The sequence below is a fragment of the Aquila chrysaetos genome, chromosome Z (assembly GCF_900496995.4).
Source record: "Aquila chrysaetos chrysaetos chromosome Z, bAquChr1.4, whole genome shotgun sequence".
NCBI lineage: Eukaryota > Metazoa > Chordata > Aves > Accipitriformes > Accipitridae > Aquila > Aquila chrysaetos.
The window spans coordinates 31,421,863-31,444,579 of record NC_044030.1 but is presented as its reverse complement, the minus strand read 5'-3'; the positions used below and the strand labels follow the sequence as shown (position 1 = coordinate 31,444,579).

The window sequence follows — 22,717 nt, the reverse complement described above, 5'->3', positions numbered from 1 at the left end:
GAGCTGAAGTTGTGAAATTGGTCATGTTTTTAACCTGAGTTAGTACATCCTAACCCAACCACCGTCTTAGCTAGTGACTACATCTGGGCCTCTCTTAGCTTTAATATAATTTGTAGTAAGAAGCAAAAACAGATATGTGAGTCAGTGGGGGAGTTGTAAATTTTACAGCATAAGTGATAAGAGTGTAGCACTTTTACTTTTTCCTAATGTCCTCTATGGATCTGTAAGCAACTACACTGGGTAATAGAGGTGAAAAATAAATGGTCGGTTTGGGGATTTCAGTGTAGAAAGAGGTCACCAGTGGAGTCAGACAAGGGCCTGTGCTGTTAAACATATTTATAACTGTTATGGCAAAGGAAGTGAGTAGTGAGCAGAAAAGTTTGCGGATAATACTAACCTTATTCAGAGTTTTAAAGATAAGGACTGTATCAAAGAAGGATCTCATGAGACTGACTGCAGAATAAACAGGCAGCTGAAATTCTGTGTAGGCGGATGTAAAGGAATACCCATGGGAAGGACAATCCTAGCTTTACACATAAAGGGCTCTGAGTTGACTGTTTCTACAGAGGTGTGAGATCTTGGGGTTACAGCGGAGCTATGGAAATGTGAGCTCAATGCACAGCAGCAGTAAGCAAACAAGCAAGGGCACAGAACAACATAGCACTGGGTAATACTAGGAAGGGAGCAGGAAACCAAGTGAAGTACACTGTTATTTCACTGCACGATTCCATGGTGCTCTGCAGGTAGTCCCTACCGTGCACAGTCCTGAACAGTGACAGAATAGAATAGTTCAGTGGAAGGGACCTACAACAATCATCTAGTCCAAATGCCTGACCACATCCAGGCTGCCCAAAAGTTAAAGCATGTTATGAAGGGCATTGTCCAAATGCCTCTTAAACACTGACAGGCATGGGGCATTGACCACCTCTCTAGGAAGCCTGTTCCAGTGTTTGACCACCCTCTCAGTAAAGAAGTGTTTCCTAATGTCAAGTCTGAACCATCTCTGACACATCTTCGAACCGTTCCCATGCGTCCTGTCACTGGATCCCAGGCAGAAGAGATCAGCACCTCCCTCTCCACTTCCCCTCCTTAGGAAGCTGCAGAGAGCAATGAGGTCGCCCCTCAGCCTCCTTTTCTGCAAGCTAGACAAACCCAGAGTCCTCAGGTGATCCTCACAGGACATGCCTTCCAGCCCTTCCACCATCTTTGTTACCCTCCTCTGGATGCATTCAAGTGCCTTAACATCCTTCTTAAATTGTGGGGCCCAGAACCGCACACAGTGACTCAAGGTGAGGCCGCCCCATCACTAAATACGGTGGGACAATCAACTCTTTTGACCGGCTGGCTATGCTGTGATGCACCCCAGGATGCGGTTTGCCCTCCTGGCTGCCAGGGCACACTGCTGACTCATACTGAGCCAGCTGCCAACCAGCACCCCCAGATCCCTTTCTGCAGGGCTGCTCTCCAGTCACTCCTCTCCCAATTTATAGTCGTGTCCAGCATTACTCTGTCCCAGGTGCGGAATCCTGCATTTATTTTTGTTAAATTTCATGCCATTGTTGATTGCCCAAATGTTACAGGGGTTACGGTCAAAGACGAAAAGGTTCAGAAGGTGGTGGTATGGATGAAATAAGGAATAGCTTCTACTATCCTGGCTTCTTCAGAGTTGAAAACCTGGAAAGTACCCAAAGGTCTATGAAATGATAAATGGCATGCAGGAAAGCGAAGAGGAAACTCATTCTTTCTTCTGGTCCAAGGACTAGAGGGCTTGCAAAGACACTAACTTGTAGTGGCTCAGATCAAACCAGAAAATATCTCTCTCCAAGGAGCTCACACCCAGGGAAGTCTTTGTCACAGGGTGATGTGCATACTGCAAGTTTTATACAGTCTCATAAAACAGCTGGCTAAAGTCATGGGAGAAAAGTTCACTGAAGATTATACAACAGCTCACCATCTCTGACTTGGGAAGCTGCTAGCAGAATATCACATTATGCCTGCTGTCTTCACATGCTTGTGGTCACAGCTCATGGCAGGATACTCGGGACCTCTCTTATGGTCCATATGTTTATTCTTCAGTTAGAAATAATGTTCGTACTGAATGTACAAATAAGTGGTTGCATTGTTTTTCCCTTTTCCCTGACTGAGAAAATGTTCCTTTCTGGCTGCTTTAGCATCTCCAGATACAACCGAGTGGGATGGTATTGGTCTTCTTGGAGCTCCACTGGCAGCCGAAGAGGGAAGTCTTGTGCCTTTGTGCTCTGTACTGCTCCAGCTGGTTCTGTCCCTTGTAGACCTCTCAGGCTAGCTTTCATGAGGACCTGGTGCAAGATAAGAATCAAAAGCTCTGGGAAGAATCCAAGTAAAGAGGTGTCTCATATTTGCAGTTCATCCAGTTCAGCGAAAACCAAAACATTTCATGCAATCATGTGCTCGTGTTCTGGGACTGCACTGTGCGTTGGGATGGAAACAGATTTCAGATTCCTTGCCCCAGTGCAACCAAATTTTGTTCTCTGTCCCACACTGCTCATCTTAGGATGGAAATGGGAGTTTTTACTGTCTAAAACCTAAAACATAGACTCAGAGGAACACAACACTGAAAGGTACTGAAAGTGCCTCCAACCCGTCAGTGGGCCACTGGTGAATACCTAGGAGAAAGGCAAATATGCAGTAAGCTTTCTTACCATAGTCCCCAGCTCCCAACACAGGGTCTTCCTGAGCCTGGGGAATCCCTGACGTTAGAAGCTGGATTTTATTCCATGGATTTGCCTGATTTGCCTAGAAGACTTGCCTTCTTGCTAGTCCAAACTGGTGTCACACTTAGCGTTTGTCCCTGGCACCAGCAGGCTGAGAGCAAGACTGGGGCATCACTCAGCTCCATGGCATTTGACAATGTCTCCGCCTGTGTTTATTTGGTAACACGTGTGTTCCTGTCTGTCTGTCCCTCCATGCCTGCAAAGAGCACTGCCTCCTCCACTGTTACTTGGCAGTGGGGCAATGAAGCATCCTCTAGCTTCCTATCCCCAAGCACGCCTGCAGGGCAGGAGTGTGCCCTTGCTTTGAACCATGTTAGTGTGGGCACCCTGGCAGGACTTGCCCTCTTGATGTGCTTGTGGATGTGCTGAACAGCATCAGGCATGTGGCCCAGGTAATAATGAAATGTCATGCATACATATCTGTGCTGAAAAACTGGGTTAAAAATCTTAACAGTGGTGAGACAAAAACATCCCCCTCTCCCCCCAAACCCTCAGAAGAAAACAGTAAAAGAAGACTGTGTTCTGTGAAACAGGATCCAGTAAGGATTGTCCATGGATGAATGGCAAGAACTATCTGCCAAGTGCAGTCAGAGATTTTGCTCAGAGGATCACTGTATCACAGATCAGAGCAATGCCACTTCACTGGAAAAGGTCTGAAACTGTTTCCAGAGAAGGCTAAGCTCCTGACTCCTCACACAATACTGCAAGAATAGCTAATGCTGCTTGAGCCTACTGCAAATTGTCTATTTTCTGTCCATTAATAAATTTTCCCCTGTATTGCAAGGAAAAATTTCATGCAAAGGTCCACATTGTGTCATCTTTCTCATATTGACAGTTCTGCTATGCCACTATTGAATTAGCCCTAACAGAATTATTTTCTCCCAGATTCTTCTTCCTTAAAAAAGATTCCAAAAAAGCTTTGGAAATAATGTGAACATAGTTGCCTATAAATATGAAAATCTGAAAGGTTTCTGACACCTAATTTTTCTCAACAGAAACTATAACATCTTTTTTCAGAGCAGGTATGCATATGTTACAATGACAACAACTCTGTTAATAAATTATTCCATTTGAGAACAAAAGAAACAAGGGCAAAAATCAGAAGTCTGTGAAGAGTTTTTAAGAAGAGGGCAAATAACAAATGCATTGCAGATTTTCTTTTAACTTTCCTGTCTGATGCATTCTCTTGAAGCATAAAAATGTTTTAAGAACAGTACGTGGGGAAATTTTGAATCTGAGCTCTGCAAAAAGGAAAAAGAAGGCTGTCAGGTACTTTAAAGAGATAGGTGTAGTATTAAAAATGTCATTATATATACTGAAATAGGTGTATCCAAACTCCACCCCTAAATTATTGGAATCAAATCACAAAATCTTTAGCATATAAAAAAAAGGTGAAATATAATTTTACTTCTTGTGAGAAAACATAAAATCAATAACCTTCAAATCATTTCTAACATGAATGGAAGTCATAACATGAAACAAAACATTATCGTTTATCCTTGAGTCATGAAGTGGAAATAAAAGACAACTGGAAGATTTGAGCCAATCTCTGCCTCAGGACACATCACCAGAACTTCACTGAAGTTACAGCTGTAGCTGTGGGCTGAATTAGACCCCAAATACAAGGCTTAAGCAGTATAATTTCTATTGATATAGACTGTAGCTTTGTATTAATAGTAAGTGTATCCTGTGTAATTCTTCTGCATTATGTGTGTACAATTGCTCTTCCTCAGTTCCAAAACAGAGTAGAGCAAATCTGGCAAAAGTGGATGTGGTTGATGGAATCAGTCTCTTTCACCTCCATCACTCCTTCCACCTCTGTGTTCTGACACCTAAATAAAAGATTATTTTATTCATAAGTTTGGTTACTGAAAATCACAATATGAAAAAGTTTGTATTTATGGAGGGGAATGCTCTCAAAATCTTCAGGAAAGATTTTTATTATGCATGCATGGTTATCATTATTATTCAAAGCATTATTATTTTATCGTTCATGTATTAGAGTTACTGAATAGTTAAAACATCTGATGGATAATTTATGAGTGGAAGAGGAGGACCTCCCTGTTTATTAAGATGGGCACACAAGCAGACAGAATCATATAAATCTTAAATGACCATTCAGGAGGAACAAAAATTTGTATTATGTTGTTTTAATGAACACGGCCTAGGTTCAGATTAACCAGGGCTGCAGGTATTATTTGCAGATATTGTGATTTTTAGTAGAGGTTTATGGCAGTGCCACTGCTAAAATTCACGACTTTTAAATTTTCTTGCCAAGCAACAGAAAGAAAGAGGAGCACCGCTGTGCAGGATGAACCTCTGCTCATTCAAGCAGGTCTGGTCATGGCAGACAGGCAAATGCTGTAGGTTTCAGTGCTCCCTCCTTGGTCAAACTTTGTTACCATTGCAGTTTATGGGAGAACCGTGCTGGGTGGCAGCAGAGGCCGGTCAACGCAGGGCTGGTCAACGCATTGCACCTTCGCTTTTAACTGTGGATGAACTGCTCTCAGAAGTGAACACCTGGCAATAAAGTTTGACACCTGTTGCCCAGTACAACATGAATGCTTCAGATGATCAAGGGGATGTTAGGTGGGAAGGGTTGACAGGCAGCATACCCTGTGTGGTTACAAATAGTATCAGACCTGTGCCTCCACAGAGCCACAGAAAGGCTCAGCAGGTGCTGAGTCCTGGACACACAAAGCGATGGACTCACGGTTGTAGCCCAGGGAAAACAGTGTAGGGATCTTCTCTTGAAGTATTTCTTCTCTCAGACAGCTGAGTGGAGAGAGGGGTGTTAGTGTGGCATCATCTAAGTGAGCACCAGGGCTGCCTGGTCACCTGCAAGGTGGCCTTCGCAAGGGCAGCAGAAAGTCTCCAGAACTGATTGCCTCTTTGAAGCTCCATGGTAAAAGCACTGCCAAGTAGCATGGAGTTTCAAATACTGGTTATCTCATGTCAGAGCCTGTGCACAGAGTTCTGCACAAAGGGGATACTCAGTGAAGTAAGTGGGAGCACCCTGGTACTTCATTTGGCCAGGACTGCCTTAGTATGCAGATCTACTCCACATGTTCCTTACCTTGGTGGAGTGAGAGCAAGACTTTGGTAGGACTCTTGAGTGATTAATCCTGAAGGTCAAAAGCTTTCTGTTAATAACTTTCTCATCAAAGCCTGTTCCTTCAACTAGGAGGAGTTTCCCACGAATGCGTAAGGGCAGGTGCAGACAGATTAGTCCCAGTCTGTGTGGATGGACTACTATGGTGCTGTAGTGTTTGTATGTGTTTACTTCTGTCCTGGTTTCAGCTGGGATAGAGTTAACTGTCTTCCTAGTAGCTGGTATGGTGCTATGTTTTGAGTTCAGTATGTGAAGAATGTTGATAACACTGATGTTTTCAGTTGTTGCTAAGTAGTGTTTAGACTAAAGTCAAGGATTTTTCAGCTTCTCATGCCCAGCCAGCGAGAAAGCTGGAGGGGCACAAGAAGTTGGCACAGGACACAGCCAGGGCACCTGACCCAAACTGGCCAACGGGGTATTCCATACTGTGTGATGCCTCATCTAGTATATAAACTGGAGGGAGTGGGGGCAGGGCATCGCGGCTGGGGGACTAGCTGGGTGTCGATCAGCAGGTGGTGAGCAATTGCACTGCGCATCATTTGTACATTCCAATCCTTTTATTATTGCTGTTGTCATTTTATTAGTGTTATCATTATCATTATTAGTCTCTTCTTTTCTGTTCTATTAAACTGTTCTTATCTCAACCCACGAGTCTTACTTCTTTTCCCGATTTTCTCCCCCATCCCACTGGGTGGGGGGGAGTGAGTGAGCGGCTGCATGGTGCTTAGTTGCTGGCTGGGGTTAAACCACGACAACTTCCTACCCAGGAGCCATGCTCTTTAGGACATGCTTTAGTTTACCATTTTGAATGCATTAGAAACTGCATGTGGGTAGTAATACCTCCTTAATTTTTTATCCAGAAATGTATTTGCACTGCTTCAGTCTAATGTGAGTTCCCCTGACAGTCTGAGAGACCATTTATACTTCTAATATGAACCCCTAACTGGTGTGAAAGATTTGCTTTGCTTTGCTTTGTATCCTCTGTTAGACAGAGTAATGTACAGGCTGTAAACTGAATTGAAGATGTATTTGGAGCAGCAGGCTGTTCTGATTTTTTTTTTCAAAAACTGCAGTGAAAAACTGAGTTCTGTGCCTAAATCCAGCAGTTTCATCCCCTTCTGTATTTTTTTACTTTGTATCACCTTTATTAGAGCTACCATGTCATAGAATAGTTTAGGTTGGAAGGGATCTCCAGAGACCTTCTAGTCCAACCTGCAGCTCAAAGCAGGTCTAATTGGATTAGATTGCTCAGGGCCATGCCTGGTTAAGTCTGGACCACCTCCAATGATGAAGATCTGACAACATCTCTGGGCAACCTGCGTCAGTATTTAACCACCTTCATGGCAAAAATATTTCCTACTTAATCAGAACTTCCCATGTTCTAACTTGTGTTCATTGTTTTTTGTCCTGTCACTGTGCATGTCTGGGAAGGGTCTGGCTTTATCCTCTCTATATCCTCTGATCAGGTAGTTGTAGTAAACAAAAAGATGTCCCATTTCCCTTCTCTTCTCCAAGATGAACTGTTCCTTCTTCCAGAGCCTCTCTTTGTACATCATGTGCTCTGACTCCTGACCATCCTGGTGGCCTCCAGCGGACTTGCTCCAGTCTGTCAATGTCTGTTTTGTACTGGGGAGACCAGAACTAGACACAGGACTCCAGATGCAGTTTTGCAAGTGCCAAATAGAGGGGAAGGATCACTCTACTGGACGTGCCAGCTACGCATGTACCAATACAACCCTGGATGCAGTTGGCCCTCTTTGCTGCAAGGACACACTGCTGATTCATGTTTGACTTGCTGTCCACGAGGACCTTGAGATCTTTTTCTGCAGAACTGCTTCTCTGACAGTCAGCTCCAGCCTGTATTGTTGCATGGGGTTATTCTATCCCAGAAGCAAGACTGAATTTTCTCCTGTTGCACTTCACCAGGTTCCTGTAGCCCGTTTCTCCAGGTCCCTCTGAAGAGTAGCCTTTCCCTCCAGTGAATTGACCACTCCTCCCAATTTGGTGTCATCCACAAACCTGCTGAGAGAAGACACCATCTTATCATCCTGGTCATTGATGAAGACATTAAACCATCTTTGTGCCAGTCTTGATCCCTGAGGGGTGCCACTGGTTACCGGTCACCAGCTGTCCAACCAGTTTCAACCCACTGCATTGTCCACTTATTCAGTCCATATCTCACCAGTTTGGTGGTAAGGAGATGTGGAGGTTTAAGCCCAGCCGGCAATAAAGCACCACGAGGCTGCTCACTCACTCCTCCCCAGCCCCTCCAGTGGGATGGGGAGGAGAATCAGAAAGGAGAAAGAAGGAAAAAAAAATAGAACCTTGTGGGTTGAGATAAGGACAGTTTACTGGGACAACACAAGGAGAGAAGTTACAACAACAGTACTAATAAAAGAATATACAAAATGAGTGATGCACAGTGCAACTGCTCACCACCCAGAACCTGATGCTCTGCCACTCCCCCCACAGAGAGAACACCCCCCCGCCTGCTCCCCAGTTATATACTGAGCATGATGTCACATGGTATAGAATAGCCTTTTGGCTAGTTCAGGTCAGCTGTCCTGGCTGTGCCCCCTCCCAGCTTCCTGCAAAAATTAACTCTATCCCAACCAAACCCAGGACAGGAGACTATGCGAGATTGTATCAAAGGCAGTATAAAGTCAAGGTATGGAACATCCCCTGCCTTGTCCATGGCACTGGTCTCCTCATGTGGAAAATGATGAGGAGAAGCAACCTTGAGTGAAGTTCCTCCAAAGAATTGTCTAGCAAAAGCAAACCTTCCAGGGACAGTGCCAGCTGCATGGGACTCCAGGGGACTGGTAGTCTCACTTAGAAACAGACAGGCTCCCTGTTGAGGGTGTGCTGTGTGTATTGGTGGCATAGCCCATGTCCTCCGAGCACCAGAAGCAGAAGGATCCCTCCAAAAATAGCCATTATCTATTGTTCCAGACAACATTTTCTCCCGCACATTTTGGAGACAAGTGTTGCCTCTTCAATGTGCTTACCGGGTGCCCTATGGTTACAGGAGGCTGACCACTGTCTGCTCATATTTTTGGCAGTTAGTTTTTCTGCAGCCATAAGTGCCAAAGAAACTTGCAGGTCCAGCCTCAGGAGGAACTTTTAATCTTCTGTCTGAGTATACTAAGCAAAGAAGGCTGTTGCTTCTGCTTTTCTTGTCCAGTCTTCTTGTGAAGGCCTCGTAGATGTCCCAGTTATGACCTGCAACTGTCATGCCAGACAGGCTAAGGGACAGGTTGTGTTATAATGAGGCAGAAGAAGGGGCACATCGCACAAAAATGTTTCAAAATCTGCTGGCTAACTGGAAGCTGCTGTAAATTCAGTTATGTGAAGGACTTACAGCTCTGTGGATTGTAGTCACAGATCCTGAAAGGCAGAATCATTTTTGTTTAGCTGCTGACTTTTAAGCACATAAGTCCCTCTGGGGTCTTTCTGACTTGGTATCTTGACCCCAACAGGCATCAGGAATGGGTGGTTAGAGAAATAGTATCTGGCCACTGTGCATTGGCATGCACACAGACCCTTGAACAATGCTGCACCACTGGAGCTTTCTGGTTGTCTGGAGCTTGGCAGCTCCATGACACAGCACTTGCATTTGCATCACTGTGCTTAATTATTTAGGTGAACTGTGGACTTTTCCAGTCACCTCTCTTGAACTTGCTCAAGACAGTACCTGAAAGTGGTCCTGCTGCCTTCATTAGCTTGCAATTGATAAAAAGCCTGCAACATACCCTCTCTCTCAGAAAAGTCTTGGGACTTTTTAGTATGTCTGTTCTTAGTGTCATGGGAAGGCAGAAGGTTTGTTTAAACATCTGTGTTCAAGAAGTCACAGTTTGTGGTCACAATGGCTTGGCAGAAGCATGTGAAATGATTCATCAGAGGACATCATTGCTGCTTTGGGGAGCAGGGCTCATGGTGGCTCACGAGATCTCCTGGAAGATCATGAGAATCACCTGGGCCAGAAAGTATGATAATTTAAATGAAATAATTTGGCTGATTGGGTAAATAGTGAGTCACTGAGTGGGGCCTTCATAACTGCATTGTCAGTTGCAAAGTGAACCATTCACTGGAGGGATAAGCAGAAAAAATATGAGATCTCAGCATATTATGAAATCTTATGATATCAATGAAAAGGGGGAGTTTATGAGAGAAACTTTGAGAAATAAATTAAATATATTCCTTAAAGTTGATCAAGAGTTTGTAGACAGGAAGGCAAAGTTTACATGGAAGAGTTCTCTGGAGAAAAGAGATCTGTAAGCAGTTCTGCATTCAGAATTCATGTGAGCCACTCAAGGCTAATAACTGGGAAGAACAGTCTATGCAAAATATTAAAGAACAGGACAGTTCTTCTCAGGGATACTGAGGGCAGCAGTCAGGTTTTACCTGCACACCAAAGCTCACCTCTCTCTTTGATGTTTTACAGAGGGTTCTGGCCAACCTTACTCTGCCTTTGCAGTTCTTGCATTACTTAACTACAGCATGAGCTGCAAAGTCCGCAGCGTAGGGATGTTCTACAATCCTGCCTTCTCAGTGCTCACAGAAAGGATTAAGGATTATATTGCTGCTGGTGTCAGTGTGGAGGAAAAGTTGTTAGAGGTATAAAATTCCTCTTTCACACACACACACACAAGAAGAAATGGGATTCCGCTGTTTTATTAAGCACTTGCTCAAACCTTACAGAGAACATTTGTAAAGCATGTAAGTACATTTCTGAAAACAAATGAAGTTCTGATGCCAGTTAGGTGTTGAAATGAATACCATTAATGCAAAACTCTATAGCCAAAGTTTTCGAATTTTAAAAATCTCTGTTTAGCACACTTTACTGGCCAAATGACTGTGTTACACAGGCTGTCTGTCTGCAGTGTGCTCTATCTACAAGATCACGGCCACCTGAAATGGACCTTGGAAGATCATTATTGTTATCTAAACTACAGGAGAAGTGAGTTTTAAGGGGCTTAATAAAATATGCAAAGTTACTAAACACGACCAAGCTAAATTATTCCATTTGAGAAGAGCACACATGTTTTAGGAAATGATTTGACAGTGGAGAAACTCAGAGGTGTGATCTTACTAGGCAGTGTTGCATTTTGTGCAGTAGCATGATATACCTTGACAAATTGACGTGTGCTGAGCTTGCTAAACAGAAGCTTTGAAATACTTTCCTGGGTTTTTAAAAGTCCTCAGCTGATCAGCCCAAAAGAGCCACTAGTGTATATGCATGGATAAGAGCTTATTCTGCTCTGCTTTGCTCATCATGATGTCATTTAAATCGGTGCAAAGGATGCAAAAAAGATTTAAAGATTTACCTTTCCTATTTGTTTTGTGCTTGTTGTATGTAATACCTGCATGGTATGGAAAGGAGCTTAGTCTTGCATGATGCAGTTCTAGTCAGATTTCTGTATTTAGTGCCATTTCCTGCTATATTATTTGGACTGACATGGGGCTGGTATTTCAATGTCACCTTAATAGCAATGAATATTTGTATGTAAGGTTTTATGTAAGTGATTTAGGCATTGCTCTTCTGTCATCTCTCTGCAATATTATTTTGTGTTCTTCTAGAAGAGAAAAATATTCTAGCTCTTGTTTTTATCTATAGACTAAAATAAATAACTAGAAATATTCAGAAAGAAATAAATTATTAATGCCCAATGTATTGTCCCACTTTTATTTATCTTGAGGATATGTTTACATTTTGCATGCCTCTAGATGAATTGATGAATTTTTCTTGTTTTTTTTAGTTGCTGTTTTCTATGAGGAAAAATTATAGTGTTGAGAACTAGAGACTATTATAAAGTATGGCTGCTGTAGTCAAGAAGTGTGTGTTTTCTCCGGGATGAAATGAAATGTCTCCCTTATTCCCTGTAGAGGAGGGAGTGAACATAAGCAAACTGTAAGCAATTTTTACTCCTAGGCACTGTAAGGAGACTGAATCAAATTGGCTCTGGAGCTGCATTCTACTTGTCTAATAGGTTACTTTTTTTTTTCTTTTATGGGTTTTTGTTATAATACATTTCTGATGAAAAAGGGACATAAAACACTCCTCTGAAGAAATATTTTCTTGAAGAACTACCTCTTTTACCAGATCTGAAAGCTCAGTTCCTTATGCAGATTGATATTTTCATAAAAGAACTGTTTTTCTGTACCAAATGTTGCTACTATAGATGCAATCTACAAATGGACCGTTACAAGGTAATGATTTATATTTACAAAAAATGGGTTTGATATAAAATATAGTTCAGAACAGAAAGGATAAGAAATTTTTGAGTGATTTTTGCGAAGTTCATTTCCAGAATACAATTCAGCATAACCCATGTATATAGTTCAAGGGGTCTATGAGTTCAGCCCACTTCCACTGTGTTTTGTGTTGGAAAAAGGACAATGATCTTTCTTCTCCTTTGAGAATCAAGTAATCTGACTAACAGTTGGCATCTGGGAGCTGGAGGAACAATGGAGAGAGATTGTGTGTGGTGGCTTTTCATGAAATATGCAGCTACCTTAGGCACAGTAGTAGGAAGGAGGCACAAAGGTAATTTTTAATCTCTACTTCCTGAAATCACCGGAATTTTGAATCTGAACCACAAAAGCAATGAAAAGAAAAAATTTTGCTGTGTTTACTGATTGACAGGTAGTTCCCCGTTTCTTCTATTTTTGTGACTTTTTTACCGTAATTAATTTTATGTGTGAGATTTCACTTCAAATAAACTTTTCCTTACTGTGCCCATAACATATCCCCTTATCCTCCCTAGAAAGTGACTTTAAGAAAAGCAAAGCTATCACCAGTCTTCTGCAGGATAATCATGTGCTTTGAAAACACATGTAGCTCTGCCTATTTGCAGAGCTAAAGAAGTGGTCCTTAGTGATTTGGGTTAATTTTATTACCCTGTGATTCTTTCAAATATATTTCTGTTTGTCTTCTGTTCTTCTCAGGCAATTCTAGCATGAATTGTGTCTCTAATCTGTACAAGTTGAACAAGAGTACTTTTAACTAAGTTACTTAAAATTCAGTGCATCAGTGTGAATCTTCACACCTCAGAATCTGAATGGTCTCTCCCTGAAATGTGTCTTGTAATTTCAGCATCCAGCTATTTTTCCAAAATGACTGGATTGGGGCCATATTTTTAACATCATTCTGTTATATACTAGAAATTTGGGGTTTAATTCAAAATCCCCTATGTCAGTTACTTGGCAATCTTACCGAGACCACTGTCCCAAATTTTTAAAGTGCTAATTCTTAGGTAGTTCTTTTGGACACACTAACTCATAGTCCAGTATTTTATGCACACATTGACATATGGTTAAAGATTTTGAAAATTATCTTTTCATGGCTAAAAAGGATTTACCTCTGATTTCTTTGTATTTCTGATCCTCAAGCTGTAAACTTGCATTTTAGGGAACAATTTTAGAGAACTACCTTAGGTTGTAAATCCAAACTTCAGACGTTGCAGAATTTCTTCTTTTTTTTTTAGCTGCAATTTTTTCCAAGTAGATGATAATAGAATTTTTTTATTTTTAAGTGCTCTTTCTTTGAGTTAAATAACCATTATCCTTTAAGTATAGGATTCATTGGGATGGATTATCTTGGAAGGAGTTTATCCTAAAACTTAAAGAATTTGCCCAGCTTCTATTAGGAGTCACTGCTGTAATACAAAAATTGGTACCCGAAAGTCTCTTCGTCTCTCCTCCATTTATCTTTTTTTTTAAAAAAATCAGTTTTTATAGGCTTTTCCAGTAAAAGACTGACTGAACACTTTTATTTTTCTATTTTGAAGCAAACTTTTCTTTTATGTCTCCATCAGTTTGTTTGGGAACAAGAAATACTTTTTGATGAAGAAGAATCTCTTCATTGCCTGTATTGCCTGGTTTTCCAAGTCAGGTGTTAAAGGTCTATCAAAGTCTGAAAAGTTGAAGGACTATTGCAAGGTCCTTGATTAGTCACTTCTTACTTTTCTTTCTGTAATGCCACTCTATGTCCTAAAATATCTTAACTAAACTTTAGGCTGCTGTGTCTACTGTGTGCCCTTTGACTGCAGTAAAAGCATAGCCATCCAAAGAGAATCTGTTTTAAAGCCAGAAAACCAGTGTCAGCGGAGTTTACCCTTTGGAAAAATGGGCCTGTCCCCCCCCCAGGGAAGGACACAGCCTCAGAGGACACTTGACCAAGCTCTCCTTATGACTGCACATCCTTTCTGGATGTGCAGGGGTGGGGGGAGTTTTAGTCAGCTCATCTGACATACAAAGCCTCATCTTCCAGTACCCTCCATTAAACTGCCTTGCCTCCTCATTGCCATTCAGTGATGGTGCCAAGCTGCGTATGTTGGTTGGGCTTGGAGAATAAGAGCCATGAAGGTGGTCTGCACAAGACTGCCTATTAAAAATAGCTGTCTTCTGGGGTTGAGCATGTTTCCCAGGTGAGCTCAGGACACTTACCATGGGGAGACAGGCTCCAGTCGCTGTTGGTGTCAGGCAGCCTGCTGATTTCTGCTGGGAGCTGCTCCTCTCTTGCCATTGCTAGAGCAGGTCTATCTTGTTGACCTGTTCCCTTAAGAGCTAAGATCATTGGTTCATGCCAGTTTGCGTGCCTGTGGGGTGGCAAAGGACTTTTCACAACTCAAGACAAGTCAGCCCAGGAATGTCAGAATGTAATAAAATTTCATTAGGTACAGAAGGTAATAAAAATTACATTAAAATAGCCTGCAAGACTCAAAACCTCATCCTGCCTTTTCTTAGCCTTTCCATAATCCTGGACTTTTTAACCAGGAAACTTTTCTTGTTTGGGGGTGCTTAGTACCTTTAAACTGTTCTCCTTTCTCTTTGATGCCTGTAGGTCAGAAGAAACCAGCTCTGTGAGGGAGACAGGGTCACTGAATCTGCTTCCTGTCTGGATTTATTGCCCTCTGTGTACCTGTAAATCTGTAGTCAAAGAGCTTTGGAGCCAGCTCCCCAAGAGCAATGAGGTTGGTTTGCAAAAGCCACATCCAGCTCCCTTCCCACCACTCCCTGCACAGCACCTACCTCTTGGGAGTTCTCTTACATTTAAAGGAAATGTCAGCCACTGCAACCTGTGTGTGAATGCTTCAGGGTCAAAAGCCTTCATCTTCCTATTGTGTGTGCTCCCCTGTACCTGGGAGGGCCCCAAGAGGCTCTCTGCCTTATTGCAACACCAGCCACCTTTACTTCTGGAGCTCTTCTCTTCTTGTGCAGCAGGAGCATCACCGTGTCTCTGGGTGTGTTTTCGGGATGGAAGGAAATATATGCCCCTCTCTCCTCCTTCTTTCCCTCAGCTGTTGTGGGAAGGCAGTTGTGGGTCTGTGAATCAGGCAGTAGCTGTGTTACTGTGACTCAGAGGGACACGGTGTGTAATGGCAGCAGGGACGCCAAGCTGTTACTTGCACTGCCACTTCCACAGTGTGGCTTGTAGCATGTCTTGCAAAAAAGCCACAACTCTATGCATATAAGGCATCTCTCTGCCATACTCTGCCCTTCCAGAAGCCAGGAGAGAAGACTGAAATCTAAACTTAAAAACAACTTGGGTATTATTTAAGTTATGTAACTCTGCTAAGCAGATGCTATGTCAGGCACACCACCCATTTGACCAGCATAAATTGTATTCCTATTAAAAGCTGCTGCTGTATAGTGTCACATCACCTTAGCCAACCTGTGTGGAAGTGAGGGTCTAGAAGCTTGTCCCAGCAGCATGACACCTCCACAGATAGTCACTGCCAACAAAAATGAAGCAGTGTTGCCTGGTCCAGCATGGTCCATAACTGCTTCAGCCCTCTGGGGAAGTGACCACTTTGCTGGTGAGCCCTGGAGTCTAATCAGGAAGGTGCCAGGTTTCCACCTCTTCCTCAGAAACATGGGGAAAGAAGGGATGTAAATTCACTGTGGGAGAGAGCACCATAAGCTAGGGCTGATACAAGGACAGTAGGAATGTGTTGAAATTTTAGAGGGAAAATTTGGAGCCAGAGAAGAAGTAGGTGAGACTGCAGTCACTACATAGGTGCACCTATGACCAGGTCCTTGGCATGCACAAGAAATACAAAGCCATTGGTTTGAAAAGGCTTTGCCTATAGGCAAAAAAAAAACCCCAAACCTGAAAATCCAAGCTATTAATAGGACAATCATACAGCTTTTCTTGGACTTTGTTGCAACTGACTCCAAGGGTTGCAAGGGAGAAGGACTTGGGGGTATTGGTGGGTGAAAAGATGGACATGAGCTGACAATGTGCAGTCACAGCCCAGAAAGCCAACCATATCCTGGGCTGCATCAAAAAAAGCATAGCCAGCAGGTTGAGAGAGGTGATTCTCCCCCTCTGCTCCACTCTGGTGAGACCCCACCTGGGGTACTGCATCCAGCTCTGGAGTCCTCAGCACAAGAAAGACACAGACCTGTTGGAGCAGGTCCGGAGGAGGGCCACAAAAATGATCAGAGGGATGGAACACCTCTCCTATGAAGAAAGGCTGAGACAGTTGGGGTTGTTCAGCCTGGAGAAGAGAAGGCTCCAGAGAAAACTTATTGTGGCCTTTCAGTACATAAAGGAGGCTTATAAGAAAGATGGGGACAGACTTTTTAGTAGGGCCTGTTGCCATAGGACAAGGGGTAATGGTTTTTACACTAAAAGAGGGTTGATTTAGACTAGATATAAGGAAGACATTTTTTATGATGAGGGTGGTGAAACACTGGAACAGGTTGCCCAGAGATGCCCTGTCCCTAGAAGCATTCAAGGTCAGGCTGGACAGGACTCTGAGCAACCTGATCTAGTTGAAAATGTCCCTGATCATTGCAGGGAGGGTTGGACTAGATAATCTTTAAAGGTCCCTTCCAACGCAAACCATTCTATGATTCTATGATCAGTGGTGTAAAGTCCAGCTAAAAGCCAGTCACCACAGCAGTACCCCAGGATGGATGCTGGGGCCAATGCTGTTCTACCTCTCCATTAATGCCTTGGACGAGGGACAGAGGGCATCATCGGCAAGCTGCAGACTGTCCAGGAGGGGAGGAGTGGCTGATGCACCAGACAGCTGTGCTGCCATTCGGTATGCAACCCTGAGAAACCTGCTCTAGTTGACCCTGCTTTGAGGAGGGGGTTTGGACTAGATTGTCTGCAGAGGTGCCTTCCAGCTGCAGCCATGCAGTAGCTCAGATTTTCTGTAAGAGCTTGCTCTAATTTTTTAACAAGTTTTGACAGATATTTGCTTTTTACTAATGCTTAACTACTTTGCAGACCTTTCTTGTGTTTGTGTGTCTGTGCACTGAGGGTTTCACTGGCTGTCTCAGGTTCACAGCAATGGGCATGTGGCAGCTCAGGCTGAGTGTGAGAGGGGGTGTGTAGGAGAAAGTTACATTGTCATAGCTATTTTTTCTGTTTACTAGTATATATTAGGCTGTTGTCCTCTTGTTAGTATTGACAATGAATAACTTTTACTGTATTTATTTCATACAGAAGTGCTCTTGTGAACCTCCACACATTCTGCCTTACACACTTTCTTTCTTTCTACTGCAAAATTTTCTTCTTTGGACTCCCAGCAGCTAAAAAGCATTAGGGCCGCCACAGTCTTAGAAGACTGGGGGATAACATGTCTTCGCTGGCGTAACAGACCATGGGTCCTTGCCTTGTGTCCACTGCAATGGACAATGGGTTTCCACTGCAGAAACAACTTTTTTTTCTGGAGACCTCATTTGCCATATAAGTCATAAAGAAGTGGTCCAGGACATGCACATGAAATGGCCTGTTTGCTTCACAGGTGTGTCTCTTGACCTCCTCGATCCCTGCTACTTTATGTTGGGGTGATTGTAGGGTTATTTTAGGCTGATCCTTTCAGATGGATTGTCAGACCATACTTAACATGGATGTGAAGTTATCTAATATGATTTAAAAAAAAAAAAAGTAAAAAAAAGGAAAAGTGATAAAGTGAAGAGTGGTTCATGTGGTTCACCACAGTTGGGTGATCAGCTGACTTTTAAAAAAAATCTAAATCATGCTAAGTATAAGCTCAGTCTCGTTCCTAACTACAGAGGGGGGAAGCCACATGTGAGCGGGTGATTTTGGCCTCCCCACATATGGAAAAAGGTCGTCTTTCCTTTCTGCTTTATTTGCCATCACAGAATCTGCCTTACAAAGGAGATCGAGAGAGGTGCATACTCTGTGGTATCTGGTGGGGCATGGGCTGTCTTCTCCTGCCTGGATTCTTCAGTGTCTAACAAGGATCAAGCTTACATTGTATTATCCTCTTTCGTGAAGTACTGATAGGATGTCTGTCTTCTGTCTGTCTGATATTTCTGAAACTTGTTGAAAATTGTAATTTTTGCCATATTTTGCCTACTGTCAAGTGTTGTTGAAATTGGTTGAGTGCGGAATTTTTTTCAGGTGCAGAAGGAGGACGTCAGCAGACAAGGAAAACAGGATCATGTATGCTGGATTTTAAGATGTCATTATAAATGCAGCTGTGTTTAAAAACACAAAAAGTTCATTACATTTGCTAGTCTCTCAGGATCTGACAGTCTTTTAAGAGTCACTTTGGACAACAACTTCATTATAAGGAAATGGGGCAAGTATCTTTTATTCAGTAAATGTAAGGGGGGGTGTTGTTTCGGGTTTATTTTGGGTTGGTTTGTTTGGGGTTTTTTTGTTAGTGAAAAAGAGAAAAGGAATAGATGATTGCTCTGAGTTTAGCCCTGGCAAATCACAAAGATACTTTACTTACTAAAAACCCAGCTGTCCCCAAAACACATGTTCTGCACTGTCAACTGGCAACATCAACACTTTCCCATGGTTTAAAGGCCAGGTTGAATATCTTGGCAGTGAGACATTGGAACTGCATTTTGCAGAATGTTATGGTAATTAACAACTTTTATTCTACCAACTAAAAGAGGTTTTTACTGAATTTGCATTCTCTAGAAATAAATATGCTTATTAGGAAGGAGGACATTTTTAGTGATGCAAAAGTTATTAAAGGCAGTAAATTAAAGCTCTTAAATGAAAACCTTACCACAATGAGAATATGTAACTTGATACTAGAAAATGGAATTTATCTGGAAGACATTCAGGTTTGCAAATCTAAGGCATTCTCTTTCTGTAGGTAATAGAGGTTTGCAGACAACTGATGCAACATACACATCTTGATTTATTGATGTTTAATACTAGCAGTATGTGAGATGTGTCCCAGATGTAGTGGTAGGAAGTGTGAAAGATTATTGTTTGTTAGCTTTTTGCGGGGCACTTGTTCCTAACTAAATATTTTCAACTGTGGTGTAATACTTGCTCTCCTTTCACTTTCTTGCTGGATGGCACAGCCTTTGCAGAAGCCGAATCTGAAGGAGACAATTCTAAGAGCCAACAGAATGCATCTGTGTCCATTTAGGTGTTGGCAAAACCAGGTAGACCGAGCAATAGATCAGGCAGCATTCCTGGAGCTACTGAGCAGTCATGCAGAAGCTCTTTTCTCATAGGTATAAGACCAATAATCTGCAGGATGTTTTCTCCTTGCTGTCTCACAAGGAATACTGTCAATCTGAATTCTTGAAATACACTAATTTAAACTGTGCAAGTTGCTGACCATTCACAGTTGAGTAAAATGTGCTTGATGTAAAAAAAAAAATAATAAAAAAAATTTAAAAAAATCTTAAATTAATTTTATTCTGTCCCTTTATTCCTGTTCATGAGGCCATGAGGAGGACAGGTCTGGTTGTCTCTGTGCTATTATGAGGCAGACTGCTGCACTACCATGGGCCTCCCACAATGGTTAGTATGCACTGGCAGACAGTACCCTGCTCTTCTGAATGTTCCTGCATAAAGTAAATTAGTAAAACCCCAGTGGCTGAGGAACTACAGCGGAACTGAATAGGTCTGGCTTTCATTCCTGGCTTTGCTGTAGATTGTCTGTATGACCTTGGATGGAGTTTGGTTTCTTTTATATGGAGATGGAAGCCAGATATGGGTTCTTTTTCCTGTTTATTTCAGCTGGAGCTTCAGGGCAGGGGCTGACTCTCAGTGTGTTCTGCAAGATAGGGAATGGCAGGAGCTCCCCATCCAGGAATTCAGGACTGGTGTCCTTTGCACTGTTGAGGAGGCAGTGGCTCCTCACTGCTCACTGGATGTGGCTGCTCACCTGCTTGCTATGGAGGGGTCTGGAGTCACACTAGATACTGCCAGAGCCCCATGAGTGGGTAGGTCTCATTCCTGACAGCAGCAGTGCACAAGAGAAATGCTAAAGATAGCCTTAGCTGAGAAGTGAATTAAAATGGTTGTCTTGTTACCAGATTAGTCATAGGTGTGTTGTAGGGGGGCAGTCTGGCAGAACTTTGTTGTACTTATTTGCAGAAGAAAGTGGAAAAGCATGTTCAACAAAAGGAACAGAAGCCAAGCCAAGTCCCCAATGACCTATTCTTCTTCCTGCTAAGTGGCTACATGTGTTTTATTGCTGAGCAGCCAGCTAAAACTTTCAGGGAAATTTGGGTGGGGTGTACTGGGACTGCTGACTCAGTGCAGCTCTTGCAGCCTATTCAACAAAAACATCTGGTACAGCTCTGATTTACACTTGTTTGAAAAGAGAAAAGCAGGTGCATCGATTGCTGCAGTGGGAAGCTGTTAAATGAAGGGACCTTCTCCCACACCACCACTCACCAGCGTGACTCTGCTGTGGCTTGAGAGCCATCTCTTTTGCGACTGTTACACTTCAGAAGCGTCATACTCTTATCTCAGCACATAAGTGTTAGACATCCCTCAATCAACTGACAATGAGAAAGCACTATTTCTTTCTTACATGGGATAATTTATAGCCCTAATGAAGGATTTGACTGTTTGGTGTAAGTGTCCTGTTTTCAACCAGTGGGGTGATTTTAAACTGATTTAGATTTGGTGGATTGATTCAACTGAATGGAAAAGATCTTACAATGAAATAGAAATACCCACCCAGGAGCTAAACAACCAATAAAAATTGTTGAAGCTTTCTCCTGCAAAAGAAGTCTGACCTAACAGATCCACTTAATAGAAGTATTAAGTACTGATCACTTTGTCATGCTACCCTGCCACAATCCAGGAAGATGAGAAAGAGTTGTGAGGTGAGTGTGCCTCTCTGGTGTTGGTGCTGAAGAAGGTTGAAGGCCAGCTCTGCGATGGGTGTAAGCATGCACGAGCACCAGTTGAACTGTCCTGTTTTACAGCCTCTTGGGCACCGATGTAGCCATCCACGAGAAATGCCAGGATATGTTCCCATCTGCAGTGCTCCTTTTCCAGCAGTCTGGCACCAGTTTGAAGTGTAGTGACCGTTTGCATTGTAAAGCTAAACTTAATGAAGTAGATACAGTTGGGCATAAAGGCTGCAGTTCACCAGTGCATGTCTCTAGGATTAGGCTGGCATGGTTTCTTTGAAATCACTGGAGTTAACACTGGCATGAAGTTGCAGTAAGTGCCAAACAGAGCTCTAATCCTCTGTTATCAGTCAGCAATGTGCTCTTGTGGCAAAGTAGGTCAACAGCATCCTGGACTGAATTAGGACAAGTGTTGCAAGGAGATCAAGGGAGGTGATCCTTCCACTCAGCTCAGCACTGGTGAGACTTATCTACAGTGCTAGCTCCAATTCTGGGCTCTCCAGTACAAGAGAGACATGGAGAGACTGGAAAGAGTCCAGCAAAGGGCCACAAAGAGGATGGAGAAGTTTGAACATCTGACATAAGAGGAGAGGCTGAGACAGCTTGGACTGCTTAGCCTGCAGAAGAGAAGGATCAGGGGGAATCTCATCACTGTGTACAAATACCTGCTGGGAAGGAATAAAGAAGATGGAGCCAAAATCTTTTCAGAGGTTCCCAATGAAAGGATAAGTGGCAATGGGCACAAAGGGTTTTTGTGGTTGGTGGGGGTTTTTTTTGTGGGCTGGTTTTTTTTTTTTTCTGTTACAGTGGTTGAACACTGGCACGGGGTGGCCAGAGAGGTTGTGGAGTCTCCATCCCTGGACATATTCAAAACCTGACTGGATGATATCCTGAGCAACTTGCTCTACATAACCCTGCTCTGAGCAGGGTTTGGACTAGATATCTCCAGAGATCCCTCCCAGCCTCAGCCATTCTGGGATTCTGTCACTGAAGAAAGTCTCAGTATAACAGCCAGCTGCACAATGGGTACTGAACTGCCATGGTCTTTAACTCACCTTAATTGTGTGCAGATCCAGTTCATGTGCTGCCTAAACTTTGCTTGTCAGTCTCTTTCTTCTAAACATGGTTCATACTAATGCAGATAACAAGGAAGCACTGTGACGGATTCTATTAGGGCACAAAGGATTGTCTAAAGTGTAAATAACCCTGAGAATTACAGAAGCATTTGGGGAGAAAGGTGAACAATGCCCTGACTGTTACTCAGTGACTGTCAGAGTAAATAAGCTTAGCTAGCAAACAGGTAAGTGTTCTCCTGAGCCAGTCAAATGCAAGGTGGGATCTGTAAGTCAAACCATGATTCAGTTTTGCAAGTCATTTTGCTATAAAAGGCCCCATGTGTTAAATTCCATGTACAGTTTTCATATGTTTTTGCAGTTACATGTGCTGGGATTAACCCTGCGACTTGTACTTCATTAACAATGCTTCAGGCAATGGTTGAGCTGAATAGAACCTGGATAAATCTTCCATAGTTGCTTCAGCTTTGCAGGACCAGAAATTAGTAAGAAACATGATTAACATTGTTACTAAATTTAGTTTTCACAGGTTTGCTTTCCCAATAAGATGGCATTTCTGTTCTCCAAAAGGCAAATATGGGTAGAATAAACTTGATGAGAACAGAAGTCCCAGATCTAGCCTGTGATGTGTGTAGCAGAAGACTGCCCGAAGCATCCAGCTAGACACT

General features: G+C 42.8%; 1 long non-coding RNA gene across 5 annotated transcripts in view; it reads left to right on the top strand.

Annotated features, from left to right (window-relative positions):
- LOC121232685 overlaps positions 1 to 18,428 on the top strand; it is a 43,964-nt gene extending 25,536 nt beyond the window's left edge. For 2 of the 5 annotated variants that reach the window (XR_005931589.1, XR_005931590.1), the window contains exon 5: positions 7,402 to 8,366. This is a non-coding gene — a long non-coding RNA (uncharacterized LOC121232685). Of the gene's footprint in view, positions 1 to 2,171; positions 2,947 to 7,401; positions 8,367 to 18,253 lie in introns of those variants that run through there. The other 3 variants (XR_005931592.1, XR_005931591.1, XR_005931593.1) reach the window with 3 other exon arrangements.
- The last annotated feature ends 4,289 nt before the right edge of the window (positions 18,429 to 22,717 follow it).